This window comes from Pinus tabuliformis, chromosome 1_1 (assembly GCF_031772625.1).
Source record: "Pinus tabuliformis cultivar Carrire ecotype Pingquan chromosome 1_1, CPIR1, whole genome shotgun sequence".
NCBI classification, from domain to species: Eukaryota; Viridiplantae; Streptophyta; class Pinopsida; order Pinales; family Pinaceae; genus Pinus; species Pinus tabuliformis.
The window spans coordinates 867,864,045-867,888,915 of NC_142297.1; the positions used below are offsets into that span (position 1 = coordinate 867,864,045).

General features: G+C 39.0%; 1 long non-coding RNA gene across 2 annotated transcripts in view; it reads left to right on the forward strand.

Annotated features, from left to right (window-relative positions):
• Positions 1-22,960, forward strand: part of LOC149217038 (uncharacterized) — a 36,695-nt gene extending 13,735 nt beyond the window's left edge. For both annotated transcript variants that reach the window (XR_016251190.1, XR_016251191.1), the window contains exons 4-5: positions 21,543-21,636; positions 22,266-22,960. This is a non-coding gene — a long non-coding RNA (uncharacterized LOC149217038). The remainder of the gene's footprint in view (positions 1-21,542; positions 21,637-22,265) is intronic.
• Positions 22,961-24,871: the final 1,911 nt, after the last annotated feature.

Below are 24,871 nucleotides of genomic sequence, written 5' to 3' on the forward strand. Positions count from 1 at the left end.
TAAAAATTGTTGACGGGTCATCCAAGTGTTTCGCAAGGTGTTTAGTACAAAAGTTAGATACCTACGTCCACCTACGTCCAACTTAACCCAATGTTGATAGTAGAGGCTATCAAATTCGCCAACTTGCATTTGGAAGCACAAACGCGTTACGCATGAATGGTGGCACCAGAAATTGGTTACCTTGGGACATTCCACCACAACCCTGGGTTGGGTCAAGCTTGCAAACCCACCACTCTATAAGATGCCATCACCAGGATGCACAACATGGAAGATGCAATACCTAAAGCTAAATTTCCATCCAAGCCACTCATTCGTTAGAAAATAGAGAAATAAGCTATTTCAGAGAGAATGAACTAGGAAGGATAGGTTGGATGATGAAACTTGGAGTGAGATGAGAAGGAAGAAACTTTGCTTCACTTGCAAGGAGCCATGGGGACCTAGTAAAAAATTGCTTGGGCAAGGGGAAGGTCCACTATATTGAGGTGATCTTAGACAATGATGACGAAGAGGATATAATGCCAACACCTAGCGGTGAGCCTAATAGTTCAGAGGTTAAAGGGGATGAGAGACCTTGTACGAGAATTAGGGGTGGCACTATCAACACTATTTCTAGAGTCTCTAAGTATTACACTTTCAGGATCAGGGGGTCATACAGGGACAATGAATCACAACTTCGGTCGATGGGAAAACAAAGGTATTCCCACATAAGAGTTTGAGGGCTTTAGTGTTGTAGTGGTTGATGGGTACAACATGACATGCTTACAAAGGATTCCTCGCTTGAGTGTGACAATGGGCAATTACACAATCATCGATGACATTTATGTAGATCTTGCGAACACCAATGTAGTATTGGGGCTGTAACAATTATACTTGTTGGGAAAGTTCTTAATGAACTACCAGGTAATGTAAATGGAATTCAGGGCATCAAATTGTAGCAGGGTAGTGTTGAGAGATATGTCCAATGGCAGTCCTCGAACTGTATAATCTAAGATAATGGAGGCTCTACTTTGGCATCTGATGTGGCTTGTGCAGCGAAAAGTTTGATTACGAGTTAGAAGTCGTCAAATAGCAACCAACAATATCAAGTTAATATTCAGTTATTGCTAAATAAGCATGATTAGGTTGTTGGAGAGATTCCCCCATGGAGACCTCCTGATAGGGTTTTTTAGCACACCATAATGCTAAAGGGGGCCAAGTTAATGATAACAACACCTTATAGGCATCTGAAGAAATTCAATGATGAGATAGAAAAGGCCATCATAGAACTGCTACCATGGGCCACATCAGACATAGTTTGAATCCATTTGCCTCATTAATAGTTTTGGTGAAGAAAAAGGATGGCACATGGAGGATGTGTATTGACTACTAAGCACTGAACAAGAAGACTATCAAAATAAGGTACCCCATCCCTAGGATTTGTTCTAATACAAAATTACTCAACCAAAATTAATTGGAAAATACAAGTAGTTTTAATCCACAACCAAACATGCCAAAATAAACTTGATTGGTTTGCAGGTCTAATGGGTGGTATCACCTTGTTGGATGCAAGCACGGAAGTAATGAGTGTGTATCTTATCAATACGAAATTATTATTGATCTTTAGATATGAAACAACATTTTTGAACCTGAAAAGATTTTCACAGGTATTGTTGATCATCCTTGAGCTCAACCTCTCATGACGATCATTTGATACTAGGCTTAATGTTTGAAACAATGCTCACAACTTAACTGTTGCTATTATATAACATTTATTATGGGGTGATCAAATCATATTCGTAACCCTCACAACATTCATCATTATGTAATTGTGTCGCCGGAAACTAATAAAATTTATTTTAATTGATGTGGACACTATGGGCTAGAATGCAGGTCTGAGACTCTGTTGCATAGTTTTAGGTTGTTTTTGTAAATGTTGGTGATCTGGGTCACAACTTTATCATTTTGAGGGCAAACCAAATATCTCTATTACTAGTTCAGAAATGAAAGGTCCTATAATCAATGATTCATCAAACATTTTTGGTAAATAATAATGCAGAGGATTTTCCCATTGAAACCCATGTCTTCTTCAACCAATTACATTGTGTTGAAATTTGGTACCGGAGGACAGGTGGTTCCCTTAGGCTTTGATCTTTGGCCTAGGAAAAGTGTCCAAAAGAATTTAATTTTTCTCCTAAAGTAACTTTATAATTTTTATAAAGTTAAATCTAATTTAAAAGTGACTTTAAGTGATAAAGTTACTAAGTCTAATTTTAAAGTGATTTTTATAAAGTCAATGAAAAATTAGAAAGGAAAAGTGACTTTGGAAATAAATGACTAAGTGGGTCTTTATTAAAGTGGGGTGAATTAAAAAATAAAAAGTGAGATTTAAATGAGCATTTAATCTCAGCCTTAGATCTCAATCTATTTCAGCCATTGGATTTAGGGATCACCCAAAAGTCACTTGGTGTTAGATTAAAGGAGGAAAATGAGGAAAAGGTCATTCATTCTTTCATGAGCAGATTGGGAGAAGGAGAGCAAGAGAGCAAGAGAGATTTCTGAGAAGGGAGGAGAAGGAGACAGCAGCTTGGCACACATTCCAAGGCAGCAGTTGAGCAGATTTGTACAGCTGGTTCAGCACACATTGAAAGACAGATTTTGGCACGATTTTCGAGGAGTGGTTTGCACAAAAATCGAGGAGCAGTTTGTTGATTTTTCCGCACGCAAAACGAGGGCCGTACAGTGCATTTATTGCAGTCTGTACAGCGCATTTAATGCTGGCCATACAACAACATTTAATGCTGAAAGTGGGCACGAAAATCGAGGAGGCCATATAGCATTTATTGCTGTCCTGTTTGCTGTAATTTCCAGTTTGCTGTGAGGCATGGGAAAAGAGATAAGTTGTAAATTTGCTTGCTGAATATTTCTCACTGTGAAAAAGGCAATTTTCAGAAATAAAGAAGAGCTCTCAAACTGGTTTTCCCCAAGAGTTGTAGGGGGTTTTCCAGGGTCAAGTTGACCAAAAATCTCATTGTTTAAATGTGTTTTAATGGCTGTTTATTACTGCTGATTTTTATTTCTGCAATTTCCAGCATTCTGTAAAATTTCCAGAATTTGTGTTTTCAGCAATATTTTTTTTTAAATTTTTTTTTTTATTTTTTATTTTTATTTTTTTATTATTATTATTATTATTATTATTTTTTTTTTTTTTTTTTTCAGCTTGTTAAATGTATGGTTGTGGGAAAGGGCATTTAACTACATGGGAAAAATAAGGTGAAACTGAAAACCGGGGTGGGAAATGAGAAATTTCTACATGGTATCAGAGCTTGAGTGCTGAAAGGAAAAATTACAGCTGCTCATTTTTCACTCAGAAAATTCCAGCAAGCTGATTTTTTCATAAACATCAGTTTTATCTTTACTACAGCGGTGCTATTTTTCAGTTTTAGGACAGCAGGATGTCATTGGGACTGAGGGTGGAGGATAGGCTGGATGGGCATACAAATTACAACGTTTGGAAGGAAGGAATGCAGAGTATCTTTGAGGAGGCAGAAGTCTGGGATATCATGGTGCATACCACACAGAACCCTGTTGTTGTGCCTACTGATGCTACTCAGTTGGCTGAGTATAATGAAAAGAACAACAAGGGTAAGAGGCTGATTCTAGACGGAATCAAAGACCATTGCATTCCTCATGTGAGAGGAAAGAGCAATGCCCATGAGATGTGGACAACATTGTCCAATCTCTACCAGAGTACCAATGAGAACCGGACGATGGTCCTGAAGGAGAAGCTGAAGAACATTAAGATGGGTAATGATAGTGCAGCTGGATATCTCACAAAGATTACTAATGTGAGAGATGAGTTGGCAGCGATTGGAGAGGCCATTCCACCCACTGAGTTGGTGCGGATTGCAGTGAATGGCCTCCCCCGTTCATGGTTGAACTTTGCTGATGGGGTTTGTGCACGTGAGACCCTTCCCACATGGGAGAGGTTTTGGGATGATTGCATTCAGACAGAGATCAGGAAAGGTCAGCTTGGGGCAGCCAAGCCAGTTGAGCAGGATGAGGATGTAGCACTGGTGGCAGGAGGCAAGAAAGGCAAAGGGAAGAAGCAGGCTTCCACAAGCAGTGGTGGGGGCAAAGGCAAAGGTAAAGGTAAACAGGGGAACACACAGAAGGACTATTCCAAGGTGAAGTGTTGGAATTGTCAAAAGATGGGACACTATGCAGTTGTGTGTCCGGAGAAGAAGAAGAAGAAGGGGAAGAACCAGGACGTGGAAGCTTCAGCAGAGATTGAGGACTTTGCAGGTCGTTTTGACCGGGAGTTTGCGTTCACTACGTGTGAGTCCTCTAGTGCAGGATCACCTGCCACACAGGTTCAGAGGGAGCATGCTTTTCCCTCGATTAATGGAGCATCTTCAGGTATCTGGTATGTGGACAGTGGGGCTTCACGTCACATGACAGGAGTCCGTGAGTACTTCTTAGAGCTTTCAGAGAGTGGCACTGATATAGAGGTAGTACTCGGTGATGACAGAGTTGTTAGAGCAGTCGGGGTGGGGACACTAACATTTCAGAGGGAGTCTAAACCTCCCTTGAAAGTGTCAGATGTTCTTTATGTGCCAAGGATGAGGAAGAACCTCATATCCGTCTCAGCTTTGGAGGACAGAGGATATGAGGTATTGTTCAGGGGAGGACAGGTGTTGATGTATCCCAGGGGCACTCCAGTTGATTCAGCTAGAGTGATAGGTGTACGCCATGCAAAGGTGTACAAGTTTGCATTCCAACCCCTTTTGGCATTGAGCAGTAGTACCGACAGCAGAGCTAGCAGTTCTGAGCTGTGTGAGATTTGGCACCGCAGGATGGGACATATGTATCATGGAGCCTTGAGGACATTGCGGGAGATCACTACAGGTGTGCCAAATTTCAGTACTGATCACTTTGATACTTGCAGAGGTTGTGCGATGGGCAAGTTTGCCAAATCCCCTTTTCCCAGCAGTGACAGCAGAGCGACTGGGATACTTGATTTGATTCATTCTGATGTGAGCGGTCGGATGTCTCATGTTTCCTTGAGTGGATATGAGTACTATGTTTTATTCATCGATGATCACTCCAGGAGGACCTGGATTTATTTCTTGAAGACCAAGAGTGAGGTCTTCAAGCGGTTTCAGGAGTTCAGAGCTCTTGTGGAGACACAGATAGGTCGGAAGATCAAGTCCCTGAGGTCGGACAATGGAGAGTACACCCTTGGAGAGTTTGTTGATTATTGTGCGAAGGCAGGCATTAGGAGGGAGTTCACTGTTCCTTACAACCCCTAGCAGAACGGGGTTGCAGAGAGGAAGAACAGATCCATCATAGGGGCTGCCAAAGCCATGTTACATGATCAGGGGTTGCCATTGTTCTTGTGGGCAGAGGCCTGCAACACAGCTGTTTACTTGCAGAACAGGAGTCCGCATCGTGCCTTGGGGCACATGACTCCGGAGGAGGCTTTCTCTGGGAAGAAGCCTGATATTGGTCATCTTCATATCTTTGGATGCATTACATACTCCTATATACCCAAGGAGAAGAGGACCAAACTAGAGCCCACAACAGAGAAGGGTATCTTTGTGGGCTACAGTGAGACCTCAAAGGCCTTTCGGATTTACATTCCTGCACAGAGGAGAGTTGTTGTCAGACGGGATGTGAAGTTCGAGGAGGACAGGGCCTTTAGGAGGTCACGGGAGTTAGAGTATCTGGATCAGCCAGACCCTTAGCAGCAGTTGAGTCAGTCGCAGGGATCCAGTGGGCAGGGATCAGGAGGATCCGGAGGTACATCTATGAGGATGTCAGGTCCGTCAGTGAGCAGTGGCTCGCCGAGCCAGAGGGGTGGTGCTCCGGGCAGCATGCAGAGCAGTTCACAGAGCAGTTCACTAGGGAGTCCACTGATGGACAGTTCACACGGTACCTCAGCTTCTACAGGTTCAGGTGCAGGCAGGAGGACAGCAGACAGACAGTCAGGAGTTCAGGCTCCTGATGATGATGAGGAGGAGGAGTTTCATTCTCCGGTGGGAGAAGTGCGCTCAAGGAAGAGAAAGCCCAAGTGGCTTCAGGACACCTTGAGAGATGCCACATTTGTTGCTGAGCCGAAGAGGCCGGTCAGAGAGAGTAGACCACCTGAGAGGTTTTGTAGCTATATGGCGATGGTTACCAGCATCCTTGACTCTGAGCCTTCTAGCTATGAGGAGGCAGCTAGCCAGCAGGTCTGGAGAGAGGCCATGCAGGGGGAGTATTCTTCTATCATGAAGAATGATGTTTGGGAGGTGGTGCCGAGGCCTGAGGGCAAATCCGTTGTTACTTCCAGATGGCTTTACAAGGTAAAGCATGCTGCAGATGGCAGCATTGAGAAATTCAAAGCAAGGTTTGTGGCTAGAGGGTTCTCCTAGGTAGAGGGAGTTGATTATGAGGAGACTTTCGCTCCCGTGGCTCGATATACTTCGATCCGCTCCATTATATCGATAGCAGCAGAGATGGGTTAGAAGATCCACCAGATGGATGTGAAGACCACATTTCTCAATGGCTTCATACAGGAGGAGGTGTACATTGAGCAACCACAGGGCTTTGAGGTGCATGGGAAGGAGTCCCATGTGTGCAGAATGAAGAAGGCCCTTTATGGCCTGAAGGAAGCTCCCAGAGCTTGGTACTCCAAGATAGATACATATTTGCAGGGGATGGGTTTCACAAAGAGTGAGGCAGATCCGAACCTTTACTTTATTGTGATTGGTGAGGAGCCTCTCATTCTGGTGCTGTATGTGGATGACTTGGTCATTACAGGTGCAGAGAGACTCATAGAGCACCGCAAGAGAGATCTTGCGACGGAGTTTGAGATGAAGGACATCGGCTTGATGCATTACTTTTTGGGCTTGGAGGTGTGGCAGGAGGAGGGGCATTTCTTCCTGGGGTAGGGGAAGTATATTGTGGACATCCTTAGCAGATTCCACATGGAGGATTGTAGACCCATGTCGACACCGATGATCACCAACTGGAAGAAGCTTCATGCTTCGGATTCCGAGTTGGTGGATCCCACATTGTACAGGCAGTTGATTGGTTCCTTGATGTATTTGGTCAACACTAGATCAGATATCTGTTTTGCAGTCAACACGATGAGTCAGTTTGTGTGAGCCTAGGAAGGTTCACTGGGTAGCTGCAAAACACATTTTGCGATACTTGCAGGGGACAGTGGATTATGGTCTAGACTACAGGCAGGGAGATGGAGTGAGATTGGCAGGATACACTGATTCTGATTGGGCAGGTTGTGCTTCTGATAGGAAGAGCACTTCAGAGTGTTGTTTTGGGTTGGGTTCAGCAGTAGGGTCATGGTTCAGCGGGAAGCAGCAGTCAGTAGCACTGAGTTCAGCGGAAGCAGAGTATATGGCAGCCAGTCTAGCTAGTTGTGAGCGTATCTGGCTTCGCAAGATTTTGTTTGGCTTATTTGGTCAGCCGTTGAGACCTTCAGTGATTTACTGTGATAATCAGGGTTGCATTAAACTCACGGAGAATCCAGTATTTCATGACAGGTCAAAGCATATCGGGATCAGATATCATTTCATCGGAGACTGTGTTCAGAAGGGAGCTGTGAAGCTTGAGTATATTTCCACTGACGAGCAAGTTGCAGATATTCTTACCAAAGCCTTACCACGGGGCAAGCATGTCTACTTCAGAGACAAGATGGGTGTGGTGAGGAACACCTTCCTCGGTAAGAGGGAGTGTTGAAATTTGGTACCGGAGGACAGGTGGTTCCCTTAGGCTTTGATCTTTGGCCTAGGGAAAAGTGTCCAAAAAAATTTAATTTTTCTCCTAAAGTAACTTTATAATTTTTATAAAGTTAAATCTAATTTAAAAGTGACTTTAAGTGATAAAGTTACTAAGTCTAATTTTAAAGTGATTTTTATAAAGTCAATGAAAAATTAGAAAGGAAAAGTGACTTTGGAAATAAATGACTAAGTGGGTCTTTATTAAAGTGGGGTGAATTAAAAAATAAAAAGTGAGATTTAAATGAGCATTTAATCTCAGCTTTAGATCTCAATCTATTTCAGCCATTGGATTTAGGGATCACCCAAAAGTCACTTGGATCACCCAAAAGTCACTTGGGGTTAGATTAAAAGATGAAAAAGAGGAAAAAGATCATTCATTTTTTCTTGAGCAGATTGGGAGAAGGAGAGCAAGAGAGATTTCTGAGCAGGGAGGAGAAGGAGACAGCAGCTTGGCACACATTCCAAGGCAGTAGTTGAGCAGATTTGTACAGCTGGTTCAGCACACTATGAAAGACAGATTTTGGCACGATTTTCGAGGAGTGGTTTGCACAAAAATCGAGGAGCAGTTTGCTGATTTTTCTGCACGCAAAACGAGGGCCGTACAGTGCATTTATTGCAGTCCGTACATCGCATTTAATGCTGGTCATACATCAACATTTAATGCTGAAAGTGGGCACAAAAATCGAGGATGCCATATAGCATTTATTGCTGTCCTGTTTGCTGTAATTTCCAGTTTGCTGTGAGGCATGGGAAAAGAAATAAGTTGTAAATTTGCTTGTTGATTTTTTTGCTGAATATTTCTCACTATGAAAAAGGCAATTTTCAGAAATAGAAGAGCTCTCAAACTGATTTTCCCCAAGAGTTGTAGGGGGTTTTTCCAGGGTCAAGTTGACCAAAAATCTCATTGTTTAAATGTGTTTTAATGGCTATTTATTACTGCTGATTTTTATTTCTACAATTTCCAACATTCTGTAAAATTTCCAGAATTTGTGTTTTCAGTAATATTTTTTTTTTAAATTATTTTATTTTTTTATTTTTTTTATTATTATTATTATTTTTTTTTTTATTTTTTTTTCAGCTTGTTAAATGTATAGTTATGGGAAAGGACATTTAACTACATGGGAGAAATAAGGTGAAATTGAAAACCGGGGTGGGAAATGAGAAATTTCTACACATTGTACCAAATTCAGCCCTTGAGTTTGCGCAGAAATATATGAAGCAAGCTTAGCAACAACACACTTCATGCAATTGTAAGGATGATCCAGTCGTGGTGGACATTAAAGGTAGGGATGTTTTGAAAGAGTTGAAGGAAAACTCATTAGGAGCACGACTGCAATGAGATCTGTTGCTCACCCGAGTGGCACCTGAAGATTTTTTGACTTCTCCATGCCCAATGATGTACCAAAGGTTGCTTGTAAAATGAGAGATCATCATATTACTAGAGTTTTTCAACTCTAGATTCTTCTTCAGTCCTCAGTTTCTGCAACCATAGAGGGATATTGTATAAATGTCACTAGCATGATGAATAAAGCCATGTAACAGGCCTACGGTATTGGGACTCGACCAACAATCGAGTACACCTTGGAGTGTTCTCTTTTTACTTTGTTAATTATTCCTGCTTTTTAGCATCAAATAATTTTCTAGGTTTTTTCACTCACTGCATTACCCAAAAGCTCGGGTGATGACTTGAAGGTTGAGCCCCTAATGCATCTTAGTGTCTAGACTTAATGTATATTACCATGCTAGGTCATCTCTGAAATTCGCGGAATTTGACTAGGACTAAGTAGGATTTTTTAATAATTAAATATTCCCGCAAAATGAGACTTTTTAATTAATTTCCATGTAATGATGTAAATAAGTGGTCTTCAGAAATGTTTAGGGCATGTTTACTTTAATGCTGATGTGATTGCTAATCTGGAAAAGATATTGAGCTAACTGTGAAAATTGAAATAAATTGCTCTAGCATAGAACATACCTAAACTTAACATGGTATTAGAGCTGAGGAAAAGACAAAGCCTAAGCAAGAGTGAAAGAGCAATCACCAAAGACAATTGGGAAAGGACAAAAGGGTCCTCATCCCTCTTCTAATTCACCAAGGGCGAAGTTGAAGTTTCTGATGGCCTACCTGAAGATCACTTCTATGGGAAGTCCGGATCTAAGGATGGAAGGAAAGGCAGCTTGGCCATTATGCGAATGAGTGTTCGACTGGCAGAGACACATCACTTGATGATGATAACAATGATTCCAGGGACATCTTGAATGATCAGAGGAATGACACATAATGCAGGTCATCAAGGATACAACCGACTCTTCAATGAAAGCAAGGAACCCCAGGTATGAAGAATCAAATGTTGTTTCTGATAAGATAAAGAAGCGTTATCTTTTATTGGCCCTATCCTTTAGATTCTTTGGGAATCTGGCTTATTGATTGTAGTGCTTCAAGGCACCTCATCAGATAGAAGGGTGCTCTCTCGAATTTGGTAGAGATGGAAACAATTGTGGGATTATACTTGGAGCCGATGCCACCTATTCCGAAAAGGGTGTAGGATGTTACTCCTCAATTGAATGAGGGTAACTTGATTCATTTACAGAATCTCTTTTATGTACCTGATCGCAAGAAGAACCTGGTGTCCATTTCGGCAATGGAAGTCAAAGGTTTCAGGGTGGCATTCATCGATGGAAAGGTATGTGTTTGAAACTAGAATTTTCAAAGATGCTTTTACTCATGGGTTCAGGGTTGGCAATTTGTATCAAATTGTAGAAAGTCCATTGGGGACCATGTCGGTTGACACATAGCACCGAAGGTCTGTGAGTCAGATGATGATAGGGATGCCTGAATTCAAAATGACCATGAAGGTACATGTTTGAGATGTACCGAAGGAAAATCTCACAAGGGGACCATTCCCCTCATGTAGCAGGTCCACAGGTTTGGAACAACCTGTGGGGTTTGAGATTCATCAGGAATCTCATGTATGAAGGTGGAAGAAAGCCCTCTATGGCTTGAAGCTAACCACCCTAGGTTTGTTATGAGAGGATTGATATCTGATAGATGAAGCTGAGATTCACTAAGAGTGAAGCCGATCCAAACCATTGTTTAAAGGTTGTGGATGATAGACCTCTCATACCGACACCTTTTGAGGATTACCTATTTCTGACAGGTGCAGACCCTTTCACTTGCAGAAGTAAGAGGCTGTTGGATTCCGGATGTGGAATGGTAAACTGCAAGCTAGCGACTATCCCGAGGATCTTAACTTTCAGATGTTATATGGTGGTGATGATGGACCAGATTTGGGAAATGCCTCTGAGTTTCATAAACTCATTTGCATTGATGTTCTTGGTGAACTTTTGTCCGGATATATGTTTTGCAGTTAGCATGGTGAGCTCATTTTTGGTTGAGCCTCACTCAATTGGTGCCAAGAATCTTCTGAGATATCTTCGGGACACAATCTCTCATGGATCGAGATACACTGCCGGAAATATGAAGCTGCATGATTATTCGAATGCTGACTAGGCAGGCAGTGTGGAGGATCACTAGAGCACTTCTCAGTGTTGGTTGTCTTTGTATTTTGTATCATGGATGAGCAGGAAGCAGAAGTCAGTTGCTATAAGCACCGCCGAGACCGAATACATAGCTACGAGTATGATCTTGGTACAGTTGCGTGGTTGTGGAAGCTCTTCAATGAGTTGTTTGTACACATGATGAATACCACTATGATTCTCTGTGACAACCAGGGGGGATTCGATTGTTGAGAAATCCCGTATTTGATGATTGCTCTAGCAGATAGACATCAGAGACTACCTTATCTGGGATATGGTATGTCGATGAGCAAGGAGGCTCCATCGCATTGAGACTGATGTACATGTCGTAGACATTTTGTCAAAGCGTCGGGGAAAGGTCAAATCTGTGACTTTCTTGAACGACTTGGAGTCGTTGAGAGACTTTCTTATAAGGGTCTTGCATGTTTCATGCATTGAGCTCTGGGAGCTCTTGAGGGGGCTTGGGGTACTTATTGGAGCAACACACAACCATAGGGTGACTCACCCTCTACTAATGGTGCGCTTTGTATAGGGTGAATGGCTTAGCCTTCCCCTGTGATACCCCGTGGCGACTTTGGGAAATGATGATTCATTCTCCTGTGGGGCATGATGATTAGTTCTCCTGTGAGACAGGATGATTAGTTCTCCTGTCGAGGCATCCTACCCATGCATTCTGGGACTCATGGGAAGTACCACTCATCTGATAAATGAGCACGGAAATGGGGTTAGGGACCATAGTAGTACTATCGATGGACACATCATTGTATCTACCGTACTCCCTATGTTAGGATGACCTCCGTTGAGCTGGGATCAATATGAGTGGTTTGAGACACTCCCTTGCGATATTGATCTGGGATCAATAAAACTGACTTCGGGTCAGTAAGAGTGATATGACACACTCTCTTCATATGCAACTGACTTCGGGTTAGTAGAGAATGGTATGAGAACAACTGAGGTACATAAGATACGTGATGTCATATTAGTACTACTCGTATCAATGTTAGAACCAGGCAATGGGTAAGCTCTTACATATCGTATACGTGCTCTATTCACATGTCACTACTCCTATAAAACCCTGTATCATATTACAGATATAAAGCAAGTTGTATATTCGTATTCAACTTATTACTTATATCCTTATCATATCAACATACGTGTATTCAAAATTGATTACCTGTATTTACCTTATCAATAGTGTGATTCCCATTGTTTAACCCATACGCTGTGGTTAACTATGCTATAGTGTTCAAGCTAGCTATTCAAAGGCTTTGTCAGCTTACTTAACTCGAAGCTAATCCCATATGTATTATGTACATACCTATACTTGATGTAATCATAATCAGTTAACTCGTTATGTGCATTGATTTGACCTAATTGATAGCTTACATATGTTTTCTTATTAGTAGTATTATGGTTCAATTCCATATGTATCACTATTGCTTGTACTAAGGCTATACTTTCTTATCCATATTCAATGGGTGTAATTAGGCTGTGTATTGAATATGCTTGATTGAACAAGGAGATCAAATACCGTATAATGATAAAGGTAACATGATGTAACATAATAACATGGGTATGTACTGTATTCAAGCATGATACTTAGAACTAATACCATATCCATTACAGATTCCAGGTTACAGTGTAATACGGGTTAAGAGTGATTACTGGTACTTAATGCTTATCATTGATTATGTAATGATAGTGATGACCAAGACCCCATATAAGGTGTAAAGCACATTAAACATGCTTATACTACTCATATTACGATACAGGTTATGCTGAGTTCATACACTGTTTTAGTGCTGATATTGAATACGTACTATTAGTAATACTACATACTCTATTAGTCTTGTTAAGCTTTGAGAACTAGTTTGAATACCATTTCTTTACTGTCATAAGAGGTTTGATAGGAGAGCATGTTATTAGCTGTATTAGGCTTAATGGTCACTATTACGTACTTGTATCAAGTAACCTCTTGCTTCATTAGTAGTATTACATTTATATCAATGGAATAGGGTGTGATATGTGTAATGACTTTAATGTCACACTTGTACCATGTTATTAGTATGATCTCCATTATACTGTATAAGCTCAACTACTGTGCTTTCTTGTTATTACTATAAGCTTAGTAAGTATGAGTCATTCTACATAGATATGGTGTTATTTACCTCATGATGGTACAGAGATCATGTCTAAGCTGGTCATATGATATGTGTAATAGCTTCTACCTTATCCTATTCAATCAATGGGAATAGAGCTCGAATAACATTATGGAAATTCTGAAAGGTACGGTATTAGTAATAGTGATAACGTGTAAGCATAGTGTGATAACTTAAGCATAGTCTGTATATGTTGATTACTAGTGCAATATTAATAATAAGCTTTATTTGATTAGGGGATCACTTCAGCATTATTCGTATATGTTGATTACTAGTCTTAAGCTTTGTCATATGTTTTATTACAGCAATAGTTTTATTACTTACATACAATGAGAGTAACCTTACTATATCATATGAAGCTATGACTAAGGTTGATCTTATGCTTATTCCCCTAATGTGTCATGTTTATGTTCCCTTTATTCCCATTGTCATGGAAATACGGTAATCATACAATACCCAATATGGTTATGTTGCACTATTCCACACTATGTCTATGATTACAAGTACAATATTCCCATATGGAAAAGAGGCTTCTATTACCATTACTTATTATAGGGAAAGTGATATGGAGTAGAGTATTACTAAGAACTATCACGTTATCCTACATGAAGCTCGTACTAGTTTTGTGATTAGTGCTAGTAGTGTTTCCATTACTTCTATAAGCTTATATCATGAGGTTAGCTCGAATCAGTAGAGTGATCATACCAACCTAAGTATTCCCCTAATGATCATGCTATTATGGTAAGTATTATATATCATTGTTTCATATTAACTGTAAGGGTGATATAAGGATATAACACAACTTAACTAGTACCAGTCTAAGCAAAGGTTAAGATCACTGCTTGATTAAGCTCATATCACGTTCTTTTTATAAGTTATGAAGAGGTAGTGTAATGGAAAGGCTCGTATCATATTCAATATTCAGGTTACTTACTGTGATTCAACCCCTATGAAATGTATAACAGCTTGAATACAACTCTTTCCATATTCAATGCTTGTTTCAATGGTTATCATACTGTCATGTCTTGTCCTGTCATTACCATTCGTTTTCACTGCTAACTTGTGATCACATGTTACTTATACGTATTCGATTAATCATACTAGTATCAATACCATTAAAGCTTGATCAATATTGCTTATGTGTTCTATGTTTATGCTTTGACTATGTTTATTGAGATAGTAGCTATCATGATGCTTCCATTTCCATAACATATGTCATACGTAAATCACATATTGCTATCGGGTGTAATCACAGTAATCTGGGATTCATACTTCATTAGGTTAAATACCGTCATGTTTACCCATTGCATTCAGATTTAATACCTATTGTAAGCTGATCCTTACATTAGTCTAACCACCATCATTATTGGTCCCTAGCTAAGCAGTGGAAGTGTAAGCTCTTGGTATATCATAGCCCATCATATTCATGGAATAGAGATTATGGAATATACTATCATTATGAACTGTATCAAGCTTATTGATCTCTCGTTAAACTTGTGTTAGAAAGGATAAAACACATACCACATCACTTAGTATTAGTTCCATAAGTAAGCATGAAGCTTAGTTTGAACACTCTCATATTTGTAACCCTTATTGTCACTAGCCTTATATGATTACTAGCATAGGTCAAATAATCCCCTTGAATTATATCCTAGCTTAATGGAATGGTAATAGCTCGTTATAGAGTATATAAGGCATATGGAATAACTAGCCTTTGTGATAAGATCATCCTTGTCGTGCTTGTTACTATGAGTACAGTATGTTTGATCGATAGATACCACTCAAAGCATATGAAACGTTTGACTGTTACACAGGTCGTATATCATACATAAACCTTATAACATGATCTAGTAATCCAGTCTATTATGTGATTGATTACCCTTATGATCATAGTTAACATCATATCAATGGTTATACTAGTATCAATGAACAAGAGGTATTACTCTGAATATTGGTTAGCTGTATGCCCTAATCATGCTCCTGACATGAAAGCGGATATCACTGCTATATCAACTTGTTAGAAAGCCGGAATCGAAATCAACACATGGAATTAGATCATGTAGAGTCATGTTTCACCACCATATTGGCATTATGTAATATGGAGCTTACATCCATTACTAAGATATCATAAGTGTTACCCTATCTTATTAAGCAGTACCAGTATAAGCTTTATCTCACTCGTACCTAAGATTCAATACTAGTCCATGATTCGGTGTATGCTATTATCTCAACATCATTCATTACTATTACTTAGGGATGATACGTACTCACTGAGTGCATTACCTATATAAGCTTTATCTGGTATAGTTGTTGCTATATTCATCATTAGATTAGGGTTCAATCTATCTTAACTAGACATACCATATTTGATCTAAGTAAGTTGTTGTTTGTGTTACATGAGCTTACACCTGCTTGCCTTTGTTCCCCATGCTCACCAGTCAATCTATGTAATCTATGTGAACACACTAGGCATATAGAATACACCCTACTTATAATGTTTCCATAATGATTCAATCTATATTATACATAAACCTTACTAATCATGTTTCCATAATTATTACAGCGATATTATACATAGGCCTTAGTTCTAGTAGCATGATGTGATAGACCATATGAGTAAGCAATACGAGCAAAGGGATAGCTACAACACTGCCTACTACATAAGGTTGTCAATGATTATACTATGATGATAGTGTTACGTATTCTCCCTGTTCATTAATAGAGAGTAACTATCAATACAAGGCGGACTCAAAGCTAGAGATCAGACTAGTATCACCTTGTTTCCTTATACCAATACATGAGCTTATTAGTAAGGATGTAATCCCATTGATTCATTCTTATGATAATATATGATATAGAGTTACAATGTTACCTTATACATGCTTGATTCATAAGGGTTATTGATTACACAATAGACGTAATAACCACATAGATGTCATTGTATGCTTTATCCCTATGAGTTACCCTTTCCTGTTTATTGTAATCCCATTATATATGTTGTAATTAGGGCGATTCTGTACTCATTATCCACAGTGTTACTCTAATGATAACAGTTGCGTAAGTTAAAGCAGATACATGGTATTCATTCAATGCTGTACAGTATGCTCATTAGCTAATCTAAGCATGGTTTAGCTCAGTCTTAATAGTTATGGAGATTAAGCACGTATCGATATTAGTATAAGTCAGATCCATCATGAAATCTGGAATCAGTATAGCTTAACGAGCTCAGTGCATTGGTTATATAGATATGATCGTAATCATCAAGTTATAAGTATAATGTAAATGTAACCAAACCCATTGATCTATAGGACATATTGCCTCATTATAACAGTTGGTTTTTTATTATTATATAAGCGTGAATATACACTTTGTTTCATTAACGTGATAACACTACTTAAGCTATCAAGTTGTTGAATAAGATGGTACTCATAGTAAGCTTCTTATTATTGAATGACTCTAAGCTTCATCATACGAGTTATGATATCGCAACTCTATTCATTACGTAAATATGGTATGCTTAAGAGTCCAGGTAATGGTGATTTGTTCACTAATCTAACAAGCTTACTACAGGGCTATGTTTCCATAACAATCACTAGTATGTATACTCTTATTACTAGTTGAAAGAGGTAAAGAGCTATGATTAGTATGAACTTCATGTAAAGCACGTAATACTGGTGTTTCTTACTCAGCTTGATTGGCTTTTATGGAGTTTAATCACACATATATCTCTCTAATTAGTACAGATGTTTGTTCACATGAATTAAGGTCTAATGTACAGACAAGTGCTATAAATGTTACTTGATAAGGAAGTTGAAGAGATGGGCCCACATACATTTGAGTTGATTAGGTCAGAAAACCCTCTTGACCTATGTTCACTAAACATCCTTCGCATGCTTGCCAAGCGCACAACCCTTGCACACTCCTTTCTTCTCAGCCTTGAAGATTGGCAATCCCCACACCATGTTCTTCAAGATTGGCAACGTTCACTAATGCAAGTGACCTAGTCTCTTTTGTCGAAGCTCACAAAAGTTGTCACTATCATACACTAAAGTTCTTATAGGAATCCTTGCAATGTAGGATGAGGACTTGTTGATCTTCAAAGTTAGCCATATATGTAGGATCTATCATCACTGAAATTGGAAAGCGATTTTTAGTTAAGCTAGGTACATACAAAACATCAATAACTTAGTAAGCTTAAGGATATCACTTGATGGATCCCACTGTCCACATACTAGTCGACGTCAGACATGATGTCAGATGACAGGCATGAGACCATTGAGAAGTGTATCTCGAGATTGGATTAAAGCTCATCCACTTGAGTTGATGCTTTTGTACTCCTTGCAAGTTGTTTCTGCTGCTGTTGCTTGCCCTTCCCCTTCTTTTGACGACATTGGAAGCAAAGTGCCCAAAATTTTGACACTTGAAGCACTTCATGTGGCTCAAGTCCTTCTTTCCCTGGTTAGAAGAACCTGGCTCCTCTGGCTTCCCTTTTTAACCCTTCTTAGTTTCTCTTTTCTTGTTGCCCTTCTTCCTCTTGCTAATGAGGACAACATTCTGATCCTCCTCAATACCTGCAATAGTCTCCTTCTAGTTGAAGCCATTCCATAGCCTCCTAAAAATGGGAAGTTTTTTAAATTGTTGGCGCAGATGTCATAGCCAAAAAGTTTCCAAAAAGAACAGGACCTATTTAATGCAATGGGTACTAGCTCTTCACCCTTCACCTCCTCTCAATTGCTGCAAGCTGATCATGGAGATCAATAATCTTCATTAAGTAGGCAACTACGATATCCTTTTGCTCATTTGCAGGGATTAAGCTTATTTCTTAACAATGTCTTCTGTTTGATGTTCTCACTCTGATAGAGTGACTAGAGCATCAAACATGTACTTTATTGTGGTCTTTTTGGTGATGCGAAGGATCCAATGATCCTTCATAGGTTCAAGTATGACTCACTTGACCTTGGCCATCTTCTTTTTATGATTTACCAATTACACAGGTTTGGCTGCTTGGCAGGCTCTACAACTAGTTTCTCAAAGAAGTTAGACAAATCCTACTCCAACAATATCTTTGTGCCTAGAGGCGCTCCCCTGCCTGGTATGGAAGAGATGTTGTAATGTCGTGTCCTGTTATGTAAACATTTTGACTTGGTCAAATTGCATAAAATAGAAATGAAATAAAATAAAAAATAAAATTAATAATTAACATAAAATTGAGGTAAAATAGTCAATTTATTGTTGGTGGTTTTTGGGCTCTAGGTTTTGACAACCCATGGTTTTGCCAATGGTATTCTTATGTAAGAATAATTTCTACCATCCTAGATCCATCTCAACTCCAGATCTGTCGAGTGTCTAGAGGGATTAAATCTCTTGAGGTGAAAACCTCTTTTAGAGTGAAAAGAGATTTGATCCCTCCAATTTCTTGGTAGATCTGGAGTTAAGATGGATCTAGGCTGGTTACCTGAGACTTCCCTGGGATGAAGTTAAGAGGGACCTTCCAATCTGTCCTTGTATTTGAGATTGACTGTAGCCATACTGCTGCATTGGAATATCGCCTAAACAAAATTTAAAACAGATCAGCGGCCGAACAAAGAACCCGACAACCTGAAACTTCACTGTGCTTTTCTCAAGCATGGATCACAGCATCTGACCCGTGGAGCCTTGTGACTGCTACCTTTCATAGGTAGCAGACCTACTATCTATTCAAGGATTTTTAGAATGTTTCAACAAACCTCTTTGATACCATTATGAATTTGTCTAACACATTGTAAACAGATTCTTCTTCTAATGGAAACTAACACTGTCTAAATTTAAAGGCTAATCAAAACTGCAATCTGAATCTAACTATAATCTTGAAACACAGTTGGAATACATACATTGGAACACATACATTGGAACACATAGATCAATGTCAAAAGCCCCTTTTACTGCTATTCCAATACTGCTGAATAAAAATCTACTAGAAAAATTGCTAGAAAGGATTTTGTGTAAGAACTGAAACTAACCCTATTACAAATCCATACTCTCACTCTCTCTTATAAGTGACACCTAGGGTTTATAAAATAGATATATTGGTTAGATCTCTGGATCTGTGCCCTATCTAACTGATAAAAAATGAATTCAGAAAGACTGCAAAAAATAAAACAGAACTGCCTCATCTAACTTTAGCACTTTATCTTTGACCTCAAGTCTAATGATAAACTTATCCTATTCTATTTATGGCTGGTGCATACATGCGTGCATGTGCCCTTATTGCTGGAATACTAAAATTTGTGATGTGCCCTTACTGTCTATTTATTGCTGCATTCTCACCAACATATCATTATGCTGTTTGAAAGCTAATGCTGCATGGATTTGTGTAATGCTGCTGCATAGAAGGTGCCCAGATCTGCCATGCGTGCTCCAACCTAGTAGAAGATGATCTGACTATCTAACAACAATGAGTCACCAAACACTTGTATTTTTGAAATGCCACTGTGGGCTGCTAGTTTTAAGAGTATTGTTAGGGCAGTAAGCTTGGTTTAGTTATTTGATCCTCACCTAAATCAATTTTAAATCTGATACAATGAGAGTTATTGAGATAGAGCACACCTCTGGCTTCCCTTTTTTGGGGGGTACCTTGACTAGCTCCATCAAAGTAATCCCCATGTTCCAGATTTGTCCATAGGAGCACGAATCAACTTTTTCTGTGTAGGGGTTGATGAAAAAGCTTTGAAGTTTGAGAAGATTGACTGACCTTGGAAGGCACATTGAAAAAGAGTTATATACCTGTCGTCAAAGATTTCAACATTTCTATCTTTCCAGATTCCCCATGATACTATTAGAGGAAGGTCTTTGAGATCTGAGTTTTGCTACCACTTTTTAAAGCACTCTTCAGCATATCCTCCTTGTCCACAGTCCTTTATCCTTCTCAAACTATCCATTTCAGTCCAGACTTCCCTTTAGTAAGAACAGAATATCAGTAAGTGGCCTATGTTCTTTTCACCTCTTTTACACATTATACATTTGCTTGGACTTGATCCATTCCTTCTCTAAAGAAGTTCCTATGTGGGTGCTCTATTTAAGATTGCCAACTGCATGTAAATAATGAACTTTTGAAAGGTTCTGATCCAGATGCGCTTCCACCATGAGAGTGTGCATTCTGGTCTGTCCAGGGCATATGATTCTTATCCTAACTTTGGAGTGTAAATCCCCAAGTCTGGATTTTAGACCAGACATGTTCATCATCAGAGTCTTTTATATAGGCATGGCACACTTTTGATTTGTTTATAAATCCTTTCGATTGAATATTGTCTTGGCCTTTGAGTCCTCTCTGTTCAGCGCTCTTCCAATCCTGCTGCCAAATGGAGGAGTTTCCTGGTCTAGCTGGCTGGGCCTGATTGAAGAGAGTTTATCACTGCTTCTGGCAGGTTGTACTCAGCTCCACTGCTTATCCATGGGTCTATACTGATCTTTGCCTTAGCCTCATTGCGAACCTTCCATGCCAGCTAATTTTCTATTAAAAGGAATGCTATTGTCAGTTCTTTCGATAATATGGATGCATTGCTGATTGACTTGTTTGGGTTTCCAATCCTGTCTTCTGCTGAATTGGGCTCAATATATCTTTGAATGTGAATCTGATTCCAGAGGTCCTCTTTTGATATTAGTCTCCACACACACTTGGCTTTTAGGGCTTTCCCGTAAGAATGATATTCTATATGTAATGCGTGTGGGCTTTTTTGACTACCTTTATTTTAATGTTTTCTGAGCAAAAAATATTCTTATATTATAGAAAACAGATCACATACTGTAATTGCTTTCTCTTTGCATCCATGCTAGAAGAGCCAACATATCAGATTGGGCATCATATTTGGAATGCCTCATGTCATTCTAAGGACAAAATCCACAACAGTGATAAGATTCAATGTGGGCTTTTATTTTTATTGTGCTCTTTCCAGCTTTGTGGCTGGAATGGGTTGTAGGTCCAATTGAATCTGTATGAGTTTTCATCTCTCTTCATCCAATGCTCTGACTTCCAATACATATTAACAGATTGGGCTGTGTCACGTGTACTTGCAATATGGTCCTTATTTGGGCATTTTCTCTTTTACAGATGTTGTGGCTAGGTGGCATGACTGGAGATTTCCAACTTTGAATATGGATCAACCTATTTCCTAATTGAATCCCGTGGTGTATGGATGAATGATGTATGTATTAGTATGAATGATGAATATGGATCAGTGTGATTCATTATTTAATTCAATCATGTATGGATCAATTTATTTATGCTTTCATTATTGAAAATATATATATTAAAAAAATTATATACCCCCATATCCAGCTGTCCCCCCTATTTTTCCCTAAAATTTGAGGGTACTCCCACACGTCGCCCCTGTGCATCTCCCCAAACATGCGTCTCCCTGTCCCAGAGTGTTGGTGGAACATTAATTTTAACTTGCCAACATAGGTTGAAAATATAGTATGATTTCATATTGAAATACGCCCATGCCCTTCAAATTTGATCCCAGGTGGAAGAATTATTTAAGGAAAAGTATTTTGAATTGTGTTCTAGTGTTTGCCTTTTAGAAAATGTTAATCTTTTTTCAAGCTTTCTTTTCAGTTCTTATAACTGATTTGTTTGTTTTACTTTAGTGGTTTATTTATAATAGTTACAAAGGCTTATGAGATTTAATGGAAACCTTTTACACCCACACCAGATATGCCAAAAAGACCTTAGACACGTGAATGCCAATTTGGATGCACCATTTATATTCTGCAGTTGTGATGTTTTCTTTTAACGATTGTGCTGAATAGCTTTGTGTGTTGAATGATGTAGGTACCTTCAAGACAATTTTGACCACGTACAGGAATCATATGATGGATCCAGATTTGAAGAATTCTCCAAACATGTTAACTAATGCATTCAACTGCCCAATGTTCTTAGGTAACGGTCTTGTAAGATTCTTCTGACAATTTCTTGTAACAAGAGTGTTATTGTAATCTCTTAAGATGTTGTAAGAGCTAGTACTAAGAGCTTATGATAACCCTTTTGTTGTCAGAAATGTGTGAGGAGTGAATGTTACAGGATTGCCATTTAGTATATTGAACAGTTGAATGATAGTTAACATGTAAGCAGAGTTCAGTTCTGTACGGGAATCAGATGAGATGGGTTGAGAATCGAGATATGTTTCCAGATTCAAAAGTAAAATAATACAAACATGTTAACTGATTCATTCAGCTGCCCAATGCTCTCAGGGACTGACCCTGTAATATTTATTCTGACAATTTCTGGCAACAATAGGATATTTCTAAGCTCTCAAGATTTCACATAAAGGCCAACTCTTAAGAGCTTATGATAATCCTTTTGTTGTGAAAAATTTGTGAGGGATGAATGTTAAGAGGATCAACATTTGAGCACATTGAACAGTTGAATGATTAGTCAATGTGTAAGCACAGTACAGTTCTGTATATTCCTTCATATAACCCTCTGAAAAGGTATAGCAAACACGCATGGTGAATATAGAATGTCTCCATGTTTTGTGTTGTGAAATTAGTCATATTTTATGGTTGAAATATTGGAGCATTGTCATAGTGCGTTTAAAGTATTTTTAGTGGACTCATAAGTCTTCCACCTAGGGTTATGTAGAATAGATACAGACTAATATGATACTGTTGTGGCAGTCATCTGTTATTGTGTGGATTGTCATGTCACTTGACAATAATACTCTGAACAGGCTGTTTCCAAATTGCTTCAATTTACCAAATGAAATGATGTTTTTATACAGTATGTTGGAAATATCTAGGTTAGTCACCTTGAAGTGCACCTATTATCATTGCATTTCTTACCAGCAGCTTTTAGGATTGTTTTGTATTGTAAGCAGAGTCTGTCTTTTTATATATTTTGACATGTATGTGGTACATTGCAATTGATCCTGCTTTTATATATTTTGGCAAGCATACAATACCTTGCAATTGATCCTGCGTTTTTATATATTTTGGCCAGCATACAATACCTTGCAATTGGTACTTTGTACAAAAGAAAATTATGTTGAATTGATAATCTTATGTGTTTTAGTGTTCTCGTTTTACTGGGGTAGAGCAAAGGTAAGACCATTGAATCTAATAATCCATGCAGCAAGATGCGAACATCATTTCAATATTGGCGAGATGGTTTCGTGGTTGGATAATTCTGTTCATTTACGCCTTGTAGTTCTTCAAGAGTCTGTGCAAAATAAGAAGAGAGAGGAGCTAATGTTAGCTAGAGAAACCCTTCTACCAAGCCACCATTGATTCCCCATCACTAGACCTGACAAAATTAAATACTACACTTGCAAAGTGCATGCATATTCCAGATATTTTCAATGGCAATGCGTATGAGTCACCATCTTCAAAACTCCATAAGCTCATGGCAAATAATTCTCACCTGTTTTTTGACAGGCTACTCCAAATCCAGTTAACACAGTTGCTTTCTCAAGGGATCTACACAAGAGCAGAACCATACCCATCATCTTCTGAGTTGCAAGAGCAGAACCATACCCATCATTTTCTGAGTTGCAGGAGCAAAACCGTACCTGTTGTCTTCTGAGTTGTAAGAGCATATTTATTACATACAAATGGATGTATGTCAATTTCATACACTTCCAGAGCTTTAACATAATGGAGATCAGAAAACCAAGGACAAAGCATGCATGCACATACCAGGATGGTAAGCCAACAAGTATGTACAGCAAAGTTGCACAGTAAAGCATTATCTCATAAAATAGAAAATTTGTAAATGTCAGCTTCTTCTGTGGTTTGGATAGGCATTTCATACACACACACACACACATGCTCAATTGGTATTGCCATGTGTACGGAATTTGTAGTGTCCTCTTCAAATTAATTTCCTAAGGGAGGACACAATAGCCTATTTAATCCCATAGGCTATAGTCATTTGTAAAGGGGGACTATTATTTGATGTTACTTGGGTAACATTGGATAATGATAGTTAATTCGGGGCAAATGTAGGGAAACTTGTTAGCCACTCAAAATCAAAATTGGGAGGGTAAAAACACAAAGGGATATATGAAAAGGAGAGAGGATATTCATTGTGATCATCATGGTTTTGTAACCTTTCTGATTTTGAGCTGAGGTTCATGGTCAGGTTTAAGACCCCTTTTTTCTTTTGGTTTCGGTGGTGAAAGATTCCACCTTTTAGCCAATCACTCTATATGTCATCTTGCTACAAGATTGAATTCTGGCTGGATGATCATCTATCTGTGGCAGTAAACTATCTTTCTGAGGCAAGTACGGACTGATATCTTAATTTTGTAGCAGTGAGGGATAAGACCTAGTTTCTGTGGTAGTGATGGTAAAACGATGAGTAGCGAGTTATTGTCTGTGGTTAGCAAAGGTAGTAGGTTTCCTGTGGCTGGGCATTAACCTACAACAAAGTTGGAGCCA